A 12,290-nucleotide genomic window follows, 5' to 3' on the forward strand; every position below is an offset into this window, starting at 1 on the left:
GGGCTAAGCTCTCCCTGCAGTGGGTAAAACATTCTGAAAGTAAGGTTGGGGATTTTATTTTTTAAATCAATGCACAGTAGTGTTTTCCCCCCCACATTATTCATGTACTAGTCAAAGGTAAGAATAAGACTATATGCTGGGTAGTACAGCCACTTGGGTTACTTGCTGGCTTTTCTAGCATTTGCAGTATTAATAGCAGAAAATGCCATGAAAGGATACTCCTTTCCCAGCATTTAAGGCACTGGATGGAGGAACTAGCTAGTAGACACCCAATTTATTCTGAGCCTGTTCAGTGACCCTCAGGAGTACCTTCCTGCTTCACTTTCTTTTTACACAGCCTGGAAATGGCAACGGTTGCTGTTTTTTTATACAACTCTAAGATCTCCAGAAAGAAAAGTAACATGTTAAAGAGAAGAGTATAAATGTCACTATGAGGAATTTTTCAGCAACAAAAAGATTTAGTTGAGTTCTATCTACAACAGAGGCTAAGAACAACAAACATTATTTACTAAGGATAAATTAAACTATATAAACTGTCACTGAATTATCTAATGGGCATTTTCTCTCTCCCAAATGCACACCAGATTAAGTATGTATTCACAACTGCTCTTAAGTCTTCAAACTATTTATAACTCTCCTAAACGTTGAAATAATGTATTTATATCAGGATTAATCATCACTATAATTTAATTAGCATTTGACAAGAATTGATTTGGCAGAACTTTTTCCCTTAAAATAGGAAATGGCCATAAACCAGGGGAATGGCCATAAACTAAACACACTGGTTTTTCTCTCCATCTGCTTCTGGTAAGATGCATTCTTCAACTGCTAATTCAGTCAAGATCTTCTCAACTTCATTTATCCAGTTAATTAGAGTCAGATGCTGACAACATCCAGATTATAAATCAAATCTGGGTATGTAGGCGAAAGGAAAGCTGCTTCTAACACCAACGTACATGTTTTGATTTCTTACAGACCTACATATGAAAGAAGAGTACGAACTAGTAGCACAGTGGGAGCAGAATTGCAATTATGTCCTATAAAAGATAGGCGTAAAAGCTATGTACTAAAGCATTGACCTTGAGAACACTTGGCCCCAAAAGCAGGGGGTAAAACCCCACACTCCTGCCAAGCTGCAGAGGGAACTGAAGCAGGGTCTCCCACTTTTATGACATTGGTTCCAGCTAGTCAGACTGAGATAAACAGTTGTCGTTTTCCTTTTCCTCTGGCACGTTTCAAAGGACAGTGGTGGTAACTCCTATATGCTGTGGGGAGCCTGATCCTCCAACCACTGACCAGGAGCTCCCTGAGCAAGACTGTCAGACCCTCCACCTAAAGCTCTTGCACCTGGTTTGCCCTAAACACGCCCCTGACTAAAAAAGTTGGGGGCAGTTTTTTTGTTGTTGTTTTTTGTTTGTTTGTTTTTGGGGGGGAGCATGCTGAAGTACACAATTCTAGTATCTACAGAGCTCCAAAATCAAATGGAGTATGCAGTCTGGACAGAGCTGAAATCAAAGCAGCAGATACCACATTTCAGGATCACAGTTATATTGTTGAGAACATGGATTCTACTCAGCTATATCCCTGCATTTAAACACTTGAAGGCAACAAGGATATGCATCTGATCACATCTAACATTCTTTTTATGCATTTTTTTCTATTTACTCCAAGTGATCATGTCTGTGTCACCAAACAAAGCCTATCATAGTTAATGCTGATTTGAAAATGACTGTAGTATAGTACAATATTATTTTACTGTAGCTCTTTCTACTTGCTATAATTATGCTTAAATGGACCAAGAAGTCTGACCAGTTGAGAATATCACAAAATACTGAGAAAGCTCAAAACATGAAGAAAACAACGTTGCAGTATATAATTTTATTTCTATAAAACAATAAACAAACAAGCCAACCCTAAATTCTAAAGGACAGAACAAGTTGTTTCAGAGGATAAAGATTAAAAGGACCCTTGGGGTTTCTACTGAAAGCATCTAACAATGTTGAGTATCAGTTCTGAAGTGATATATATACACAAAGCATGCATATTGTTTAAGGATCATACAGACTCATAGATCACATAGTCCAGTCTCAAGACACCAAAACACCAAAGTGTTTTCCCATATCTTTAGTAATATTTCAGAAATAAGACTATTTCTTTCCACTTTAATTTAGAAATAGTTGTTTATACTCTAATTAACTGAGTGGCTATACTCCATAGGCGATTGATACCGATTTTTCAATGTTTTTTTTCAGGTAATATGGAACTGGTTTCAATTACCCCTGAATTTCACAAAAACTCCAAACTTCTCTGTTCAGGAAAATCTACACTAAACAATGGGCTGCCGCATCTACCATTCCCACTGTATCCTTTCTCAGGGTCTTACAACTTTGTCACATTTCAAGTCACACAAGGTAGCTTTGAAATAATTTTTTATTTTTATTTTTATTTTTTTTTTTTAACTTACCACAGTGTCAGTGACTTTCATTTTGCAGACTAACAGTTCTTCATCAGAAGCACTAGAACTGAACGACACTTTGGGGACTCAGCAGCAATATTTTTTGTCCTTTGAAAGCCCAGAAGTTTTAGATGCTCATCTAACTACAGAGCAATGTCGAATACTCTAACTTTACTGGATCAGGAGGATCAGAGCAAAGGGTTATATGATCAGATTAACTACACGCGGGTAACTGAAAGAGATTGTGTGGAATATCTGGAGAAATAGTTTATCCAAATCTAACTGCTTTCAAACAGCCAAAGAAGCAGATTTATACAGAAAATTACATCTTCTCTGTAAGTTCTCCAATTCCATACTCATGCCGTACTCCTACGATGTGGCACTCCTATCCCACCTTTTTCTGAATTCATGTTTACAGCAGTTTATTGTCTTTCCTTACAGAAAGCATCTCAGACAGAAACATCTTGGCAGCACGGATGAAAAACTCACCATTCACTCTGGCAGGTACCATAGCCTTCTATTCAGCTGCAGGCCTTGAACAGCTCAAAACAGCAGCCTAGAAGAGGAATATAGTCAAAAGTAGGCCAGGTGGCCATAATTTCCCCAGCAGGTGGCTACAGTGGATCCAGCACAGTAGGACAATTAAGGTCCAATACTCCCAAAGCTAAAAAAACAGTAACACTGAAATGGACTGCAAATCCTTGCCTTACAGGTAAGCCAGGCTTCCACAGAAAATACTAAGCTTTGGAAGGAGAGGACATAAACACTCAGGTCTATGTGAACCAGGCTTCCTCCCAAGAAATCTTGTCCCAGATGGTTGTAGGAGGTATGTGGCTTCCCACAGTGTGAGCTAGTGGGGATGCCTTGAACTCTCTGAGGAGATACGGTTTATAGACAGGTTGTACGTAAATAAGTGCAATTGTAAGCTGGAGCCTCTAATCACATGAGTCTCCAAGGCAACTGGCCACAAAACAATAATACAAACCATGATATAAACAGAAAGCCCAGACCAGCGCTCAGAACGGTGATTAATTTAACTCCATTGGTTACACACAAAGTATAACAAGCCTTACATTTATACCATGAGGCCCAAACCTCATTGCTGCTAGGTTCTGGTAGGAAACAAATGCCTAAAAGTAGCTTTTGCTTTCTGTAACAAAAGCAAAGATCACAAATGATTTATACTTGACATATCCTTAGCACTAAACTACGGTGAATGTTTCTGCCAATAACATCAAGTTTTCGGTTTTTGTTTTTGCTACAGCACATGTGATCTACAAGTGTCATCTGTAAGGATTCAGTCTGAGCAGTATTCTAGTAGACACAGTGATTTTCCCAGAGCTGGACTCTCACTTAATGAAATACAGCAAAGCTGTCCTACAATTAAAGAAAATAAACAGCAAGCTAAGAGTTAGCTTTGTTTTGACCTGGCCATGCACGCAGCACCAACAGAGATGAGGGATATGGGTAACCTTATTAAGAAACTATTTTTTTCTTGGTCCAGCCATTCCATTTATCTCAGGTATCTTTAGTAAAGTGAATTATCAGATTTATGCCATCTGGGTTTCTATTCTTCTGAATTTTTTTTTTTTTTACACCTTGATCCATCAGTTATGCTCCAAACAGGAAAATGCTTTCATATAAGACTGCTCAAATAAATACACTATCAATATGGACATGACTTTTAAGCCTCTCAAGTAGGTATATATCTTATACTTCTTGTAAGAACATGTGAAAGTTCTTCACAAATATTGCCACTCAAACTAAAAAGCCATAGTATCTGACAGTTCATTCAGACTTCAAGATTTATCTGTCCTTTACATAACCCACATCTCAGTTTTTTGTTGCTGTTGTTTTTAAACCAGAGTACCAACCTAAGCTATTAAACAATATTCATTCCAAGCCAGCAAATGATCTCATTTCATACGCACATGCTCTATCTGGGTCGAAGTCCCCACACGGCGAGTAAACAATACAATTTCCTGCAAAAGAAAACCTCTGAAATTAGTCAGGCTGACAAGAAACTCAGATTAGACTTGGCAAAAGGTTCACAGAGACCTAGCCAAATTGGCTGTTTCTGATTTCTAATGACACCCAAAATCACATTTGAGCCGCTCCAGTTTTACATATCATAATCCCAAGAAAGCAAACTATTTATTTTCCAGACTGATTCCCTCCCACTGCACCAATAACCATTAAAGCAAGGGTCTGATCTACATTAAATGAATCCTTACTGAGATGTTTTAAGTATTACAAATAACATGGCACTGATACATAGATATTCAGCAATGTCAGAATGTAAACAAAACCAAAAAAAAATCCACTGTAATGGTAATTCTCACCAAAAAAAAAACCAACAAAAAAAACAAAAAAAAACCAAAACAAACAAACAAAAAAAAAAAAACAAACAACAACAACAAAAAAAAACACAACATACTCAACAATAACAGTACTGTTTTAAAAATAATGGTACTTCACACAAACCAAAATATTATCCTCATGAAACAAGAGGTAAGCTTAAGACCTGACTTACACATATCGCAGTTCTCTTCAGGAAAAAAAGTAAAGCCTATGGCAGGAGGTGCACAGCAGACAAATCAATTTCAAGTTAGTATTTTAAAATGAATTAAAAAAAAAAAAAAGAAAACCAACAACAAATAAACCATGCATTAGTGTATTCCAATACATCTGTGAATAAACTACACTGGAATTTGAATATATTTTGACAAACATGAAAACAACCTAATCACAGATTTTGCTGCTGATTTTAGCTTATTGGAGACAAGTTACAACTACCTAGAGCCCCACTAGAAACAAGCCAAGCTCATAATTCACTGCAGCTTTGTTTGGTGCTCGTATTTGTTAACTCACAACACAACGTGGATTTAATTAACTGAATGCTTTCCTATCATCAAACAATTTCACTGGCCAAGCACGAAGCATAACAAATCACTTTCTAAAAAAACTGACACAATGTTATCTGTAAGGTTTAATCTGTAAACCTTCTACTACTGTCACATCATCATACATATTGTATGATACCTTTCTGGGGAGTGAAATTGACCCAATTATGATTTTGCAAATATTTACTCTTTTTACATATTATTGCAGTCAATTATTTTGTGTTTTTACACTCTGGCTTCTTTTATTTTGAAATTAAACTAAAATGATCTAACATGTACTGCCCGAGGCAGAGAAGAGGAGAAATCATCACATTTTGGAAATGTAGAATGCACGTACTTCTGTAGATTGAGACCTGTTGTATGATCAGACTGAAGATGTGTGATAACAGCTCCTACCAACTTCATTTCAGGCTTGCTTTTTCTTACCCTAGTTGCTTTTCTAAGTGAACACAAGAGGGCACAGCTCTTGTGCAATCTCCAACTATATTTGCATTCTCCATGTGCCAAACTGAAATCAGTTTGTCCCTCTTATAAACCATACCCCTCCAGAAAGTTTGCAGTCAAAATAAGGCAAAGCAATAGATCAAAAGTCTTGAGTGCATGTAACTTCAGCTACTACGTGAAAACTAAAATACTGTAAATGAAATAACACAAGATTACCATGTGATAAAGGTAATTCTGAGCCTTGAAAAGAAACATGTAGTGTATAGACATTAAATTATCTATTTCAGGAAATCAGATACTGACTTAACTAACATCTGGACCTCCTGTATATAAAGCATCCTGGAAAAGGAAGTATGGAGCGACTCAGGAAAAGGATCATCCTGATAAGTGGAGGGAACAAAGCGAGAATATAGGAGTCTTCCCTGCATCAAATCTTTGAGGCCAAGCTTATCTATTTTTAACACTGAAAAATGGCAGACTTAGTAAGACTTCCTAGTTTCTGTGCTTTACAACCATAAATCGGGTATTCCACTTAAATCTATTACTATGTGTTCTACAATTATCCAAAACATTTTTTTTAAAAAAATTAGTTACAAAAATAGGTAATTCTCAATAAAAAAGTAGCCTTTGCTAAGTTAAATAAATAAACCAAATGAAAAAACAAAACAAAACAAAACAAACCTGTGTAGTTGCATGCAAGCAACCCACATATTCAGAAGGCACATACAAGCACCAAAAAGCTCAGCAGAAGGCATGGGGTGGCACAAAATACAGTTTGGTTTTAACACTGCTGTGGCAGCCTCCACCCGCAGCTCCAGAACCTTTCACAAAGCCTTTCTCCCAGTGCAGAAGCAGACAGGCTGAAAGCATTTGGTGTTGGGCCATCTTCCCACCCACTGCACTGCTGCAAAGCCCTGCCCCTGGCTGCACAGGACCACTGTGCACAAAGCATGGAAGCTCTTTCAGTCAAGCACCTCCTGGCCCAGACCAACAGAGCCCCGCTGGTGCGGTACCACCACAGCCTGCGTTTCTGTCAGCAAAACGCCTTGCTCATGACCACTGAGCAGCAGTGCTCGGCAGGCAGGCTGTGCCCTTTTACTGAGCCAGGCAGTGCACCTCTCGCTGAATCAGTTGCCTCACAGCACCACGCCTGCCTTCAGAGGAGCCAAGTCCATGAATTCACCTGCCCAAAGAACAGTGCTTCCACAAGACGTGGTAACGTTACCAGTAAAAGCAAGCAAATTCTGGCATATTGACAATTTATATGAGCAAATTGCTCCATCTTCTTGGTTTAAAAGAGCCTGTCTTCATGAGAAAGGTACAGCCTACAGAAATTGACTCTGATGCCTGGATGAGACAGATGTAACCTGAAAAGCAGCTCACGAGACACATGCAAATGAAAATAGCGACTGACACCAACTCTGCAGCAGAAATCTGCTCTAAAGAGGACTAGAGTACATGGCCATGGTTACAGCATAGATTTAATTACTAGGGTACATCAAGTCCTAAAAACAGCTTTGGCTACAAGATTTTAAAAATTTTTATTTATTAATCCTTGATCTTTGCACACTGCTTGTCCTGAATAAATACTCTGCTTTTGCTATTAAATTTTAAAAGCAGCAACTGGACTGGGCAGACATTCCCGTCATGTCACTACCGTCAGTGACGCATCAGGCAGCATGGCTCAGATCACAACAGGACTTAAACACAGCGGCGTTCAGCATCAAGACGCTTGGCTGTAGGGGCTCTGACATGCCTGAAATTCCACTCTTGGCATCACACCCCAAAACCCTGTGCTGCCCCTCAGATGCCCATGTCATCCGGTTAGGCGTAGATGACCAGCTCACTTTTCTTTGAAGTGCCCTAACACCAGACTGCACTGCAGCGAAGGCAGCTGCTGCCTCAGCCAGGCTGCCCAGCACACACAAGGGCCGCTCACCAAAACAGCAGGAGTGGGTTCCTGGCTTATATGCACCTTTTACCTGGCCTTCTTTTAGAGCAGGATAAAAGAAGTGCGATTGCCATGAACTCAAGGGTGAAAAGGAAACGAGTCTTTTTATATGCAGCATGAATGAAAGAAAGCATCCATGCAGTGCATGACATGAATGTCTGGGGTCATTATCTACAGCCAAGGCTGTGTCCGTGTTGATAAAGCGCTTGTCTTTTTCTAGTTCCATTGAACCACAAACACTTAAAAACAAAAAAAAAGTCAAGTCTTCAGCTGGGGAAATAAACAGCAATTACTACTGATGTGTATTTACTGAGGCCTTTAGAAAAGTTTTGTATCAAATTGTTGTACTGGGAAGACAAACTTCAATTGGCACGTTTGCTCCTGGGATCTGACTAACACACATTTTGCTGTAACTGAGATAACTCACACTCGGCAAGCTATTGTTAAAAAAAAAAGTATTTCCCTCCTCCTTTTTTTTGGATTATTTACTTTCAGCAAGTGTGCCATGTCTGTTTGTCCTCAGTATAGAGATTTAAGTGAAAAATAAAATGTTTCTCTAGCTGTGATGAAAATAATGAAAACCAGTTCTAGCATGTCCAGAGTTGAGTGCAAGAAGAAAACAAGCTCATGGAAAGAAAGCAGAATATAGATAGGAGGAAATAAGCACATCACCACAACAAAATAGTATTTTCCTTCTGACTAGGTTAGCAGCAGTAGCACAGCAGTGTAGAATTTTAAGCAAAATGATCGCAAAAGATCAGAACTGATTTCCAAGGATTACAGCTCAAAAATATATCAGGGACCTCCAGCTATTCGCTTTTGCCTACTTTAGCAAGATGATATCAATTTGTCATAAAAGCAGAATTATTTTTTTCTTCTTTTCAGAAGTAACCATCTCAAAAGTAGTAACAGGCCATAAAAGAATGCAAAGATCACATCAGTCTACATTAGTTTCTGGCTCCGTTCTCTGAAACGCTATATGCTATTGCACACATGTTTGTTTTTATCTGTCAGAGTGGTTTATTGTTAGGGAAGTGTAGTATCAGCTGTCTCTTCCCTGCCATCAAAGCTACTTCGTTAAAGTTAATAGTGTTTGACTTCCAGAGGATCTCTTACCAAGGTAACACAAAAAACTTCTGCTCATCATTATTTTTCCAGCAGTAAAGACACCAAATGGATGCAATATCCCCTTTATCTTAAAAAATAATAATAAAAAAGCCCATTGCATTAATCCATTGAAAGCATTTAAGAATTCTACTTGTCATTTACTAAATTACTTTAACTGTGAGAAACCGTGCCCCAAAAGTTAACAGCACACCATCAGATAGCAGACCACTCTGTATTAATGAAAACCTGCTTTGGTTTGTGGAAGGCTACTGTACAAAGGTCCCGATACACCTGTGCTCCTCTGGGCTGCTGCCTGTTTAACATTACTGCTTAATGGGTACAACTATTTGCATTAACTGACATAAAGCATTTAGCAACACCATGCCTGTAGCCCGCATGAACACACTGTCTTAAATAAAGAACATCCAGAGAATATAATGCTGATTTAGTTAACCATTTCTGTTTGGTTTTAAGTAATCATTAGTTGAGAAATGTTTGATAAGCCATATCATTTTGAATACTTTTTCTACACTTCTAAAAACAAAATCCTTCCCTTGATAGCATCACTGGCTCTGTTCCCTTTGCATTTGCATCTCTCCTCATCTCTACTATCTGCAAAGTGCTGTCAGTGCTATCTGATTTCATGAATTTATGTATTTCCCCAAAAATGCACTTATTTCTGTATGGAAAAAAAAAAACACACTGGCAATACATTTTATTACTTTCAATCAGAAAGTACAAATTCTGTGAACACCATTAATGAAAAAATATGTATTGACAAAGAATTAGAGGAACATAATAAATTATGCTGGAAAATGTTTATATTTAAAGCTGCTTACATAGACAAAAATGCTGCTGCTTTACATAAAAACATGCTAGTTTTCAGAGAACTACTTAGGGACTGAGAGCGTAGGTTTTAGTGTAATACACATGTATCCCATTAACAGTAGCAAATGCAGACTTGACACAATCACTGAGAACTTGTTCCTATATAATGCAAATTAAATATAACAGAAACCATTAATCTTTAAAAAGATCAACACAGTCCCAGACACATTAGAATGGTTTGACACATTCACAAAAAATGTTAATCCAAATATAACGTTAGTGAGATCAAATACAGGAGGACCCAGTCTGAATCAATTTTGCTCTGTGAGTTACATGTTATAAAAAACTCATGCAGCTCAAAAACCTGTAGTAAAATACAGATAAGTATTTTATGCAGGATTAAGAAGCATCCAATCTCCTAAAAGGCATTATAATCAAATATTTGTAAAAGAGAGAGCATGCATCTAATGCCTACAATTAGGGAAAAATTAACTGAATTACACATTTTTTTCATAACAGATCATCCTCCCTCACATTCTTTTTAAATATGAATTTAAAATTTTATTTTTTTTCCAGACATTTTTACCTGAGTAATCTCAGTACCATTTTTTCAGTATGTACAAGTGCACCAAGACCACTTGTGGCATGTAGGAATGCACGTGGTCATTTAACTGCACTTAAGCATCCCCTCCGTGTGAAATTCCTGAAAGCAACGAGGCTGAAAATAAACCAGTTAAGTATATTGCTTGAATCAACTACTCACACTTCTTTAGAAGTACCAAGGGATACCTCCAGACCAAGCCTAGGAACAGGAAGGTGCGTGAACGAAGCGCCCAGCAGCCAGCACAAGGGGGAGCAGTTGGGTAGCGCTAACGAGGCGTGCGACCCCTGCCTCTGAATGCAAGATGCAAGTTCACAGAACCTGCTCGCCGGCTGCCTTAGCCAACTGCACAGACAGGCAGCTGCTCTTGCTAAAAAGCAAGAGCAATTGCATTCACTATCTGGTCACTATTTTAACCACAGCTGCAAAATTCAAGCGTTTGTGGGTGGAGGGAACTTCTATACATTTTTTAAAATTTTGGTAACATAGAAGCACTGCAAATTAAGTGAATTACAAGGCATCAGAGAGTATCATTGAAGTCCCTATGTGCTCCTGCATATCAACTCATTTCAAATGTTGTACAAAACCATACCAAATATCAACTTTTCCTCCATCTTGAGGGAACTAGTAAGTAGCAGTACACATTGAAATACACTGAAATGCATTTGTAAATCACTGACCCTTATGAGCTTTGCTGTTTAACTGACAAAATCAGTCTTTATAAAGAAATCTGGATAAAGATCTTCAGCTGAAGTTCATTGTCACAGCTTACTGTGATGTTCTTCCAGATTAATACAGCTGTAGCACTTCTTGTGCAATTGCAGCCGTCCTGCTGTTTGGAAACCACCTTCTCCAAGACCCAAGGCAGTATGCTTCTTAGGGCAGGAAATCCTTTTAGTTTCATGTTTGCTAAACACAGTTGGAAAACAAACACCTTCTGTATGTGACTAGGAATCACCATTGCCACAGTTAAACGCTTTCAAACAAAAACTTCAGAAATAATTATCATGATAAAATAGATAGCCTTTCATACCTAAGCGCCAAATACAGCCTGATTAAAAAATAACAATTAGCACACAGACCAACAGACATGAAGCAGTGTAAGAGCTCTTTTGAAAACCACATCTTCAATCAATAATTGTTTTTTAACATAACAGATATATTTCATACTAACTAGGATACATTTCTACTACTAACGTATCTAAGTCTTGTTTGTAACTACTAAAAAGCAAAAATGCCAGAGAGAAAAATCCTCCATCCAGCACTTATTCTTACAAGTACAGTCCTCCATTTTTAAGACAACTTTCTAAAAGAAATTCACATGCTCAAAGCCCCACCCAAATTCCACGGAAGCCAGCGTAAATCCTTCCATGGGATCTGCTGAAAGCTTGATGGAGTTCGTTTTACTCTTCACCACACAGCAGAGCACCATCCACCCAGATGGGTTTTTAAAATCACCAAAACAGTAAAATTTCACACTCAAGTGAGATACAATCAAGAAAAAAAAAAAAAAAAACTTTTTAATTTTTTTTTTTTCTTTCCATAAACTGAAAGGATCACCAATCTTTAAATCACTCCACACCACCTATATGCAACTTTTGGCTCCACAGAATCGCTGCGGTTACTTCGGCCAGCTGAGACTACCATGCTCATCATTAAAGGAAACGCAAGAAAATCCCTTCAGCACAACAAAATCTGAGCTACGGGTCCAATAAATCAGCCGGTTAGCTTAATTAAAAAGAACATATTTTCAGTGGCATTACTCCAAAAGCATTACAGATAGGTCAATTAGTTACATTCTTCCCTCAGAATAAAAAGTGAGCCCTGACTGTGTTATTTTACTTCCGTAGGTTACTTGAAGATTTTCATCTGGGAAAAAAGAATAATAAAAAATCTCATTTAAACCCACACTCTTCCCTTTTACTTACTGCACTATGCTGTTAAGAGAAGGGAAGATTTAAGGGTTTTTAACCGAAGTATCTGCTGGAAGTTCCAAGTAAA

The 12,290-nt window shown here is 38.1% G+C and overlaps 1 long non-coding RNA gene across 3 annotated transcripts in view; it reads right to left on the reverse strand.

Annotated features, from left to right (window-relative positions):
- LOC137857896 (uncharacterized) overlaps window positions 1-10,952 on the reverse strand; it is a 193,512-nt gene extending 182,560 nt beyond the window's left edge. The window contains exons 1-2 of one of the 3 annotated variants that reach the window (XR_011097363.1): window positions 10,882-10,896; window positions 10,452-10,582 (exon numbers count right to left, since the gene is read on the reverse strand). This is a non-coding gene — a long non-coding RNA (uncharacterized lncRNA). Of the gene's footprint in view, window positions 1-10,451 lie in introns of all 3 variants that reach the window. The other 2 variants (XR_011097362.1, XR_011097361.1) reach the window with 2 other exon arrangements.
- Window positions 10,953-12,290: the final 1,338 nt, after the last annotated feature.

This window comes from Anas acuta, chromosome 5 (genome assembly GCF_963932015.1).
Source record: "Anas acuta chromosome 5, bAnaAcu1.1, whole genome shotgun sequence".
Lineage (NCBI taxonomy): Eukaryota > Metazoa > Chordata > Aves > Anseriformes > Anatidae > Anas > Anas acuta.